This window comes from Erpetoichthys calabaricus, chromosome 14 (genome assembly GCF_900747795.2).
Source record: "Erpetoichthys calabaricus chromosome 14, fErpCal1.3, whole genome shotgun sequence".
NCBI lineage: Eukaryota > Metazoa > Chordata > Cladistia > Polypteriformes > Polypteridae > Erpetoichthys > Erpetoichthys calabaricus.
This window is the reverse complement of record NC_041407.2, coordinates 84,708,822-84,721,329: the sequence shown is the minus strand read 5'-3', so window position 1 is coordinate 84,721,329 and position 12,508 is coordinate 84,708,822. Positions and strand designations below refer to the sequence as shown.

At 40.7% G+C, this 12,508-nt stretch overlaps 1 protein-coding gene across 7 annotated transcripts in view; it reads right to left on the bottom strand.

Moving 5' to 3' along the window:
* Positions 1-12,508, bottom strand: part of LOC114665340 (HIVEP zinc finger 3) — a 488,325-nt gene that overhangs the window by 147,650 nt on the left and 328,167 nt on the right. Inside the window, exon 1 of one of the 7 annotated variants that reach the window (XM_028819851.2) lies at positions 3,486-3,960. The exons of the other annotated variants lie outside the window; for them this stretch is intronic. The gene's annotated coding sequence lies outside the window, so the exon portion shown is untranslated. Of the gene's footprint in view, positions 1-3,485; positions 3,961-12,508 lie in introns of those variants that run through there. 7 annotated transcript variants of the gene reach the window in all.

Genomic DNA, 12,508 nt, shown 5'->3' with positions numbered 1-12,508 from the left:
CATGCAACCTAACCCTGTCTGCCATTAAAAAGGCTCCTTCTTCAGCATTTCCTGCATGATTTAATTTGATATAACAACTTTCTTTAGTGAACATCACTGCAAGCTACTTTACAATTACGTAGTACAAGTTTTTACTTTTTTTGTGCAATCGGAGCATTTGCTTGGTCTCAAAAATGAGTCAGTAGCCTTGAGGTTTGTAGTCCAAAACCTAAAGGGTCCATATTTGCGTATATGTAAGTGTGACAAGTGATGCACTAACAACCAGTACAGCCGCGTTTCCTATCTTGAACCAGGTGTTGCAAGGATGGAATTTGGCTTCCCATGATTCATTAGTGCAAGAAGTCAGACGAAACCAAGGCTGATCATGCAGTCCACCAAGGTCACTTGGTCAACTAGCATCCAGATAACTGTACGTCTTTAAATGGTGCCAGCATCTCTCTGTTTGTTTCAGACTCCCATGTCCCTTTGTGAGAGGAAGTACTTCCATCCGGAATGCACTTGATCTTAATTTCCACCAATGTCCTCAAAAACATGACAAACAGATCAGCTGAAAGAATTCCGCTGCATCCATTTCTTTGGAGCCTTTTGTGTATTTTAAAGACTTGAATGAGCTGAGAGATGAATTGGATGTTTTTAATGTATGTGGAGAAAACCGCATTGTGAAAGGTCACTTATGGTGAGACCTGTGTAGAATTTCACTCTTGTTCATTAGCAACCTACGTGTATTTTAATGTTTCGGCAGGCAGCATGTTGTAGTGCTTAAGGCTTTGGATTTCAAACCCTGAGGTTGTGGATTCAAATCCCACTGCTGACACTGTGTGACCGTGAACATGTGGCTTCACCTGCCTGTGCTCCAATTGGGAAAACAAAAGAAATGTATCTCAAAAGTTGGAAGTCACCTTGGAAAATAATAATAGTAATGACAATAAATAACAATTATTCAAAGATTTAATTGTCAACTCTAAAGTGTCCTCCAATGACTGAAAGTGGACGTATGCATATGAAGTCACCCCATCCATGGCGGCCTGTCGCGTTAACAGGCTCCAGCCCCTAACATTGGTTTATGTGGATTCTGAAAATGGTTGGATAAGAATTTTCAAAACTCCAAGTTAAACTGAACTAGTTTAATGACACCTAGTAATTCGTTAATTCAAAACCTAACAAACAAACGACTCCATCCACGGTTAGGGCTGTGGCAGCTGGCGCCTATCCCAGCAGCATTGAGTATAAGGCTTCAATAGGTAATGAGGCACACTTTCACAAACACCATCACTCACTAGTATGTGGGGCGTTAAAAGTTACCGGTTAACTGAACCTATATGAAAGGAAACCTGAGTGCCAGAAAAGGAAATAAGAAAAGAAAAACATGGAGACATTACACATGTTGGGAATCTACAAACACGTAACACATACAATAGGATTTGAACCCGTCGGCCCAAATGTGCCAATGATCGCCAAAATGACACCTCATTGAGAAGTGAGCATGTATGTGTGATAAGAGATACAGCAAAACCCTGCACAAAAGGCATACATATATCTGCATTTATGAGCTATTGTCAGCCTTATTGTCAGGAGATGGTTACCAACTACTAATTACAGCAACTATTTTTACTCATTTTTAATGCTTTGAATCATCTGTGGTCATATCAAAAACAGAGGGACTAGCAGCCCAAGCCCCTACCAGGAGGGGATGCCAGTTCATCACAGACTGTACAAATACTGTAAGTATAATGGGGAACTGAGAAATCCAAACTGACCCGCCAACATGTCTTTGGTCACTTAAGACTTTGGACTCCACCAAATAGAAATATTAGAACTGTTTGCAAAAGAACAGAGAGAGACGAAAAAAAAAAAATAGGGCCCAAGAGTAAAGAGACAAGAAAACTGCCTGCTGTGTCACCATGAGGCCCATTTCTTCAGTAAAATCTGAGCAGTTCTTGTCCAGTCTTCAACGCATCTTAATTTTCCACAAAAAAATAAAACACACCACAGCGTTGCACCTGTCCAAGCGCCAGAGGATCATCAGCGTGCTCTTTACTGTACAAGATTCAAGAGGCACTCAGCGCAGACTTAAAGAGATCTTCAGTGTGCTGTCAAGGCATCTCTGGGACTGCAGTGAAAGCACGCTAAAGAACGTGTGAAATGCAGCTTTCATTTGCTGGGCGAAGTGATAAGTTTTAAATAGTTCAGGATATGTAAATGAAAAGGGAGAAGGGAAAAACTTGTTCTTGGAGGGCCTCAGCTCTAAAATATCCAGCAAAATCGACTAACATAAAAGCTCCGATTTCACTCAAAATTTCCATTTATCCCACTTCAAAAAACGTGCTTTTCCGAAGATGGGTTTGCAAAGCGCTACAGCCAATCCAAGCAACATCATTTACTGAGGCCCTTATCCAAGGTGTCTTACAACACAACATGATACAGTTGGTTCCATTTCTTTTGATTTTCCAATTGGAGCACAGGCAGGTCATGTGACTTGCTCACAGTCACATGGTGTGTCCGTAGTGGGATTTGAGCATACAACCTCAGGATTTGAAGTCCAAAGCCTTAACCACTATGCCACACTGCCTACATCAGTAGGATGGCAAGAATGAACCCCACAAGTGAGGCCAATACAAAACAAAACTTGCACACACTCAGTGAGGACCACTTCGGACTCTCACCATAAATAAAAATTGAAGATTAGGAGAAGACTCTTAAAATGCACACTGGAAATCAAATCCAGACTCCTGAAGCTGTGAGCTGGACACGCTAACTTGTGTGCCACCATACCACTCCACTCTACCCAAATAATTACAACACTTTTAAACTGTATAGATGAAATAAGGAAATTGTACATTCTTTACTGAAGAGTGTGGTTTCGATCAGGGAATGAGGCGTACAAAAAAGGCAAAGCGGAGTTTCCCTCAGGTTTTCAGTTGGCCATGAAAGTTACTTGGATAATTAGGAGACATGGAAACGTGCAGCGGGAAGAAGCAAACCATCAGCTTGAAGAGTCGAGAGATGCTCGACTAACCAAATCAAGTGTTCTCCAGCTGAGCCCCCTAAGAAACAGCACAGCGACCTCCCTGTTAGCGCCGTCTCCAAACTGCTTCAACAGGATCAGCTGGTTCAGACGGCACGTCAAATGAACCGTTGGAATACGCGAACATCAGCCTGTTACTGCTACACACTTGAGGTCATCAGCTCTGACCATCTCTCTGTCTAACATGGGCTGTAACTGAGTAGAGCTGAGGCACCTACCCTTACCAAAAAAAAAAAAAAAAACAACAATCACGCCGCCTCTAGATCAGATTCATTCACTAAGATTCGGCTCGGAGTAAGCCTTCGCAGCGCCCTCTGATTCATAGATGCTGTATGGAAGGTGAGCGAGAGAAAGAATGAATGAGCCGAGAACAATGCCTTCTTTTACAGTGTGTGTGTGTGTGTGCGCGCCAAGTTAAAGAGTAAAACAGTCAACCCCAGAAAACATGAGCCAAGCTTACCTGTCTCGTCGTTTTGTGCCGTGTGTTCTTAAAATCCTGGGTGCGACTGAGTTAACACATGAAGCAGCCGATCAGATGAATGAATGAAGTGGTGAGGTGCACAGCAAGCTTCCTGTGTGCAGTTTGTTTTTATTTAATTTTTTTTTCTTCTCTCTCTAGCTGAGGCTGAGAGGCTGCATATCAGCTCCAGAAAGTAAGCCGCTAAATTAAACCAAAAAATACAGACACACACACACACAAACACAACTTGTTAGCAGGGTTTCTGAAAAGGCAGCCGCTTCTGTTCCTTGCAGTATTCCGACACCCTTCTCAAAGGAATCAGGGATAGACAGGCGGATAGCTACACAGACTGACTTGCTAGGAGGGATGACAGGCAGCGCTACAAAAAAGCAGTCTGACTCTCGGAAAGCATGAGAAAGGTTCTCTCCTGTGACAGCATGAGCAGTCTGCTGAGCTCAGTAGGCACTAGGGAGGAGAGGGGTGTGTGGTGGTGGTGGAGGGGGGGGGGGGGAGCAGGATCGCACTGAGGTGACTGGAGATAGTAAAAGAGATTTGAGAGCTCCTTATTTGGGCAGTGATGTAACGGGAAGTTGCTCAAGCTTGAGCTCCACAGAGGAGGGAGGGAGGGGGAAAGCTTGAGGGCGGGAGGGAGGAGGGAGGAGGGAGGCTGCCTACATTTTTGACATTTTTTTTTTTTTCCATTCACTGCATCATGCTTCCTGTTGCCTGAGGAGTCAGCGGGGCTATCGGTGCATGCAGAATGGGGAATCCTGGAGTTGGCACAGAGTCAAATATTGAGACAGAAGAAAACAGCACTATGTGAGATACAGTACCTGGAGTGATTTGAGAAAATCTATTGTGCAAATCCCTAAATCGCCAAGCTTCTGAGAATATAGGCAACGATACTTATGCACAAAATAAATAAGTAAAAAGATATAAAAAATAAAAAGAAAAAATTAACTAAAAAAATAGCACATTTTAACCCTTTGCTTTCAGCCTTTCCGTTCTGTTAAAATGACACACAATATATAAAAAAAGTATATAGTATAGTATAAATCCATCCACTTTTTTAACTCTCATAATAGATGTTCAGGATCATAGGGAGCTGAAGCCTACCCTGACATCACTGAAATTAAACTAGAATGCCTCAGAGTGCCTGTGTGGCTCAGGGCACACTCTGGCATACACTCAGACTCAGGCCAAAAGTCTAGTCACCTGTTAACCCCATGAGTGCATTTTAAGATGTGCAAGGAAAACCAGCACATGGACAGCATGCAAACTCCACATAGCGAACAAAGCAGGAAGGACACCCTGTCACCTAGTGCCGTGCTGCTCCGTGTGTGCCACCATGCTGCTCCAATACATCGTTAATGTCATGAATCCTCTGGAATGACTGCAGGAGTGTTGCTTTTTCTAAGAGGCAGAGTAGTTCATATATAGGACTTTAAACCATAAGACTGTAGGTCTGAGCCAAAACGAGTCAGTAAAACTCCAAGTAAATCTTGAAAACAAAATACTTTTTTTACTTGTAAAGTGTCTTTTCCTGGCAGACATTTGATAAAGTTCTTTTGATTGGAAGCATGGATTTTTGGCTATATCTTTGAACTTTAAACCATAAGGTTACAGATTAAGAATAATAATAATAACACATTTTATTTATATAGCACTTCTTCCATTGATTTGCTCAAGTGTGACTCTCTTGGTGACCCTGAATATGCCATGTAATGTTACTATCAACCAAATGCAAAATAAATCAATTATACTATATATATATATATATATATATATATATATATATATATATATATATATATATATATATATATTCACGGCATTCGTAGTCTGTGTCACAATCTGATTGTATGGGTGGTTACCTACCAGGTAACGCTTGTGGTTGGCCAGCAATCTGCTAACATCCGCCACGGTGCCCTCAGTTTGTGAGGAGCAGATCATAGAATGGTTGAAATAGTTTACTGTCAAATAAATGCAAAGAGTACGCGACACGTGTTTCGCCCTCATTCTGGGCTCATCAGGCGTACACACTCCACTGCACTCCCTCTCGGGAATCGAACCTCGGACGTCAGCGCCAGAGGCGATGCCCCTAACGTTGCGCCATGGCGTGTAACACGTGTCGCGTACTCTTTGCATTTATTTGACAGTAAACTATTTCAAACATATATATATATATATATATATATAAAGGTATGCATCATCACAAGCATACTGTAAGTGTTATGTGCCTCTGGCTCTGTCCTGCTAAGTATGGTTGAGAAAGACTTGAATGTATCAGCTTGTGCCGTTGTTTCCTTAGAAGGATGGAAGAGGAGTCCTCAGACACTTGCAGTCACTTCCACTTAGTTACCAGAAGTCCCCTTTCTTCCGGTTCATCCCCTACCTAAGAACACAGATGATGGGAAGCCATTGTTCATTCTGGACCCTGCAACTCTTTGGACCTATAGTTCTGATTTCTTTTGTTCTGTTTATTTTGTTGCTTGTCCTATTAAAAGTGACACAGTCTTGTTTCCACGATATATATTAAAACACTGGAAACACTATAACAAGAAGCAGTCATTCAGCCTAATACGCTTGTCCATCCTACTCAACTAGATTGTCCAAAATAATATCAAATCGAGATTTGAAGGTCCCTGAAGTCCTGCTCTCTGTCACACGATTTGGTCATTTATTCCATGTGTTTATGGCTCCTTGTGTAAAGAAAACCTTCCAATATTTGTGCTAAATCACCCCTTAAGAGTCCAACTGTATTGCTGTGTTCTTGTTACAGAATTTATCTTAAAGTAACAACTGGGATCCACTGTACTAATTCCTTTCATAATTTTAAAAACCTTTAACCATGTCTCTTCTTAATCTCTGTTTACTTAACCTAAGAAAGGTTTGACTCCTTCCGCCTCTCCTCATAGATCATCCCTCTTAGTCTTAATCAACCTAGTTGCTCTTCTCTGGACTTGCTCTAGTGCTGATAGGTCTTTTTTGTAATATGGAGACCAAAACTGTGCACAATACTCCAGATGAGGCCTCACCAGTGCATTATAAAGGTTGAGCATAACCTTCTTGGACTTGTACTCCACACATCAGGGCGCTATATAACCTGACATTCTGTCTTCAAGTCTTTTTTGTGATATGAAGACCAAAACTGAAAACGGTACTCCGGATCAGGCCACAGCAGTGTGTTATAAAGCCTAAGCATAACCGTCCTTGACTTGTACTCCACACCTTTTGCTATAAAACTGAACATCCCATTAGCTTTATTAATCGCTTCTGTCTGTTGTCTGGATGTAGACAGTGATGAGTTTGTTATGACTCCCAGGTCCTTCTCATAAGACGTACTTTCAAATTTCATACCTCCCACTGTCTTTTCAAATCTATTATTTTTAGTTACTACACGTAATACTTTACATTGACTTATATTAAATTTCATCTGCCACAAATCCCACATGCACACATGAAGAGCAGCTTCAGGGCTCCAGTAATGTAAGAGCAGCCCAATCCCAGGGTAAGGCAACACGGTCGCTAACGCCTTCTCCTCTTTCATCTGTAGTGCACATGAAAAAGCACAAGAGGACCTCTGACGCAATTTCCCACAGCATCAGATCTATGTGTTATATAGTGCCTTTCAGGTCTATCAATCTATTATATACTGTCTTTCAGATCCAACTATTACATAATGCCATTTAGATACAACTATTATATATTGCCGTTCAGATCTATCTATCTTTCTTTTATATAGTGTGTTTGAGATCTATCTATCTATCTATTGTCACACACGTACGCATGGGAGGCAGCTAGAAGAACTAAACCTGTACACTACTATGTTAACAAAATCTCAGTTCTTGCAGCCTTAGTCAAGTATATGGGTGGCTGCCCCAAACCTCTTTTGATGTCAAGGTCTATTCATTTTACACTATCTATCTATCTATTACATAGTGCCTTTCATATCTATCTATTATATAGTGCCTTTCATATCTATCTATCTGTCTATTATATAGTGCCTTTCATATCTATTATATAGTGCCTTTCATATCTATCTATCTATCTATCTAGTGTGACTAAGTGGCTGGTAATTGAGTCTTGGCCTGGGTGACCGTAAATGAATGCCTAAACCTGTTTGTGTTCACATTATAACATACAATTAAAGTACCTCTCTGTATTTGTAAAACTCCTGGGGCCTCATGTATAACGCCGTGCGTAGAACTCACACTATAACATGGCGTAAGCACAAAAGCGGGAATGATGCGTAAGCACAGAAAAATCCAGATGCAGGAATCTGTGCGTACGCAAACTTTCACGTTCTTCCACTACATAAATCCCGATCAGCGTGAAAAGTAACGCACATGCACGCGCCTTCTGTCCCGCCCCAACTCCTCCCAGAATTATGCCTCTTTGAATATGCAAATCGATATAAATAGCCTTCTGTGAAAAGACAATGGGAAAAGCACAGGGGAAAATATAAGAATTTCAGCGAATACCAAGTGGAGGCAAAGGAAAAACGTACTATTTGTTGGTTTAAACAGTGGTATAATCTACAAAAGGAAGTGGATCGAGTGACATAGCGTGTCGGAGAATCTCGAAAGCTCAAGTTCACAAAGTCGCACAGTGCCCAAAATAAAAAAGAAGTTGTCACATATCAAAGTCGGCATGAAAAGGCGACTCGTAGCGGACCGTCTGAGTGTCATATGAAAGCTTATTGGGGTACAGAGAAAAAAAATAGGCACACAGTGGGGAAAAAAGCACGAAATGTCAACTTTAATCTCGTAATTTCCACTTTAATCACGTACTTTATTTTGTCATTAAAGTACAACATTATAAACTTCATCTTAAAATCGTTTATTTTACTAGTTTCTCAAATCCCATCGTAACTAAAGTAGTACGTTAAATGCTTTGTTCTGTGTTTGATCTTCTATGTGCTCTGTGTGTGAATCACTACGTGCTTCCATTCTTTCTCTTTCTCCGACAGGACACAGAATCCATTACATTCGTGATATTACAGCTCTCTGAATAATTAAAATACTGAGATGTATACGTAATATCTTTTTCATGATGATAGGAATGAAAGCATGTTATTAAACATGGGAACACGGTGGCGCAGTGATTTTTCATGTCTCACACAAGAGGCTTGCTGCGCTATGCGCGACCTTCAATGAAATAATTTATTGTAGCAGTACTGTCTCTTTCAAACATGCTAACCTCCAATTCCTGTCCTAACTTTTCTTTCTCCAAATGCCCAATCGCCACACAATCAGCTCTGTAATAGACGTTAAGCCATCTGTAAGCTTAGAACGCTGATTCTTCAAAACTTTTAAGGAACACTGAAATATCTTCGTAGTACATGTTTAAATATTCTATCCGTCTATCCTTCCAGTGTTGCGTCAGCACCAGCATTAATACAGCGCAAGGCAGGAGCTATCCGTGAACTAGCTAGCGCTGCGGCACCGTGTCCTCACATTTTTAATTATTAACAATACAGATTATTTAAATGAAGTTAAAGTTTTATCTGTATACTATAAGCAACATATTTTGCTGCATTTCATCTTAAAAGTGATATCGTCATCATAAGCGCTTTATAAAGTGGCACAGGTTGTGCAATATTATAAATGTAGTGCAAGTTTACAGTGAGGTAATTGTACTTATAAGTACAAACAGTTCTACAAGGAGCACTTGATGGACTGATTGAGTGCATTTATAGTTCTTGGGATGAAACTGTTTCTGAAACGCGAGGTCCGTACAGGAAAGGCTTTGATGCATTTTGCCGTGGCTGAGGCAGCGTGTGCTTTAAACTGTATACCGATAATTCTCTTTCCGATCAGCTGCTGCTGTGATTCCCCACTCAGATACAGTGATATAAATACTCCGAGTGGTACAGTGAGAGTAATATGGAAAAAGATGATCCGCTGTGGCAACCCTTAACGGGAGCAGCTGAAAGAAGAAGAAGATGCAGTGTGAGTAACAACGCTAAAGCAGTTATGGTATTTGGAATACTATGGCTATTCCCTGGCCCATTATATTGCTGCAGGTTAATTACAATCAGATGTATTACACTAATAAACAATATGCAGTTAGTTTCAGTGTATTTATAAAGCCACGTCAGGAATGTGGGTCTAAGAAAGAAAGGGTAACCACACAGGAACAGTAGCACTGCTTTGACGCTGGGTGCCGCCAGTCTGCAAAACCGAGCGGAGAAATTGTGTATGCCAGGGTATGAGGTACCGTGGAAATGTGCGTGGCTTTACGCCAAGTTTAGGTTTTAAACATCACGATTTGAGCGTGGAAATGTTCGTACGCATCATTTCTGTGCATACGCACCGTTTATACATGAGGCCCCTGGTGATGGTACGCAGCACAGAAAGGCACTACAAAACATAGCTTAGTGAGTTACACCATTGACCTATAAACCAAAACGTCGCAGTTTCAGTGGCACCATCGAGTAACTGTGTGACCCTGAGTGATTCACTTCCACTGCAATAAAATACGATGCCTATAGAAATCATTTTGGCATAGCCTTATATTTTACAGTAACTACCACAAAGAAACCTTGTTTGCATGAGGAAACAATAACTTGACCTGCTAGCACGCAATATGTTTGCGTATGTCTTCTTCTAAAACTGAATTATTTGGGAGTAGCTGCATTTCCTGAAATGCACAGGATATCAGGGACATTTTGAGAATGAAAGAGGTTAAAGTAATCTGTGTCTGTTGTTTCCATTTTTAGTTCAAGGATTTATCTGCTTTACATAATGTGCTAAACGTAACCAGGAAGGTAAGCGGGTCGGAGCTTATGTCACTGCTTGTTTCCACGCTGTACGTGCCCTGTTCTACATTTTCTTTATTGTTGATGTGCTTGCATTAGGACTTCTGCATAGGCTGCGATCTTCCAGAGAGTTACACTCTTTCTGTTTAAGAAATAAAGAACATTTCCTATGCTGGCCTGGAGGTTTAGAATGAAAAAGAAGCTGCACTGGTGTAGGAGGCTCTGACTCTTATTACTTGATCATGACACCACAGTAATAATAAAAACTGTTACAACTAAATAATGAAACACAGCTTTGTGAAGTCACTTTCAGCATCAGAGAAGCCATGAATGTCAGCAGGAACATTCCTTCATTTCTGTGGTCAAATGTCAATAATATGGGACCCTCGTATGCTGTATGCATAGAAACACGTTTATATCCATCTATGTGTTTATCAGGTGTCCTTAGACATTCATCATAACTTTTGTTTTGCATATGCGTGGGCCTGGTGCAGCGTCACTCCTTATTTGTAGATGTCATTGACCACATTTCCATGATCAACTGATTGTGGTCACTTCTGGGGATGAGTTTTTAATGTCAGTTTTTGCAGCCTCATGGAGTAGAGGTTGTATGAGGAAAATTGATGATGGGGGCTCATTGGGAAGCCCCTGCTGCATTTTGGGAAGAGAGGGGGTGAAAGGTATTTAACAATATGTTAGTATTTCATTTTTTACTTTTAAGTGTATGAAGCAAGTCACAATATTTTCTTATATTTATTTTCAAATTGTGTGGACCATGTTCCAAATGACCAACACAACAGTTATTCCTCTGCTGTGGTTTGTGGGTTTAAAACCACACATGTCAGGGGAGCTGAACTTGAGCTGATGTGGCAGAACTTGCTATACCCCATAGTGCTTAGGCTATTGTGCCTGTCTCTCAGCACCTATTTATACTCTAATGTCTAGTGGAATAATTAACAACAATAAAACAAAAATAAAGGAAACTGTGACTGACGTCCCATGCAACTCTGGCCTACTTTAGGCTAGGAGTGGGGCGGGCTCAGAAAACGCAGACGGACGAATCGGTGGATTTACAGTTGCATATGCAAATGTCCAGTGGATGAAAAAAGGATTGCGGTGTGTTCTGGTTTCTTCTGGACTGGTGAAAGTTGGTTGAAAACCGTGTCACCAGAGAGAGACAAGGAGTAGACAAGACATTGATATGAAGGCCAGGGGAAACTGGCATTAAGTGCAGGCAGGTCCTGGGGTCCAGAGCGGTGAAGATGGCATTACTCGGGGCCATAACATTGGGTTTTGAGGTGTACATAATTAATTTGCTCCATTGTTCATGTTTTGGTGTTAATAAATAAAGACAGTGAACGTTATTCATCTGGCCAATACTTTCTTCCTCCAGACGTTTGCACCACGGGGTTGAGACAATATATCTTTTGCATAGCTATAGATAGACAGACAGACGGAGAGACAGACAGACAGGCATATAGATAGATAGATAGATAGATAGATAGATAGATAGATAGATAGATAGATAGATAGATAGATAGATAGATAGATAGATAGATAGATAGATAGATAGATCTGAATGGCACTATATAATAGATACAGTAGATCTGGGGAATCCTGGCAGCTTCAGATGAGACATCCAGCTTATCCCAGGGCCAGAGATGTAGAAATAAAAGGAAATAAAATCAAAGATTGGAAATGCATGACTGATGGAGGGACAGACAGACAGACAGACAGATATATATAAATGGCATTCTCTTCATCACACTGAGAGATAATGAGTTTCTAAGTAGTCCCAGGAAAGGGAGATACACTGAAAAAGCACCATAAAAGATAGATAGATAGATAGATAGATAGATAGATAGATAGATAGATAGATAGATAGATAGATAGATAGATAGATAGATAGATAGATAGATAGATAGATAGATAGATAGATAGATAGATAGATAGATAGATAGATAGATAGATAGATAGATAGATCCAACCATCCTTTGAAACCCCTTTAATAAATAAATAGTAATGACAGCGTTCCATAGACATAAGTGCACAAATGACCAATGCAAGAGCAGACAACAGCTTGTTTGATCAAGACAGAAGTGCTCTTTTAAGCTTGTTAAACATGTTTGTGTACGTTTTGTTCCCCAAAATGTTATGTACAATACATTCCAGATGGTCCTGTTTCACATTTGTGGTGTTCTCTGTTCACAATTCTTCTCTGGCACTTTTCTTTTTCACGCAGTATCTGCTTATCCTGTTT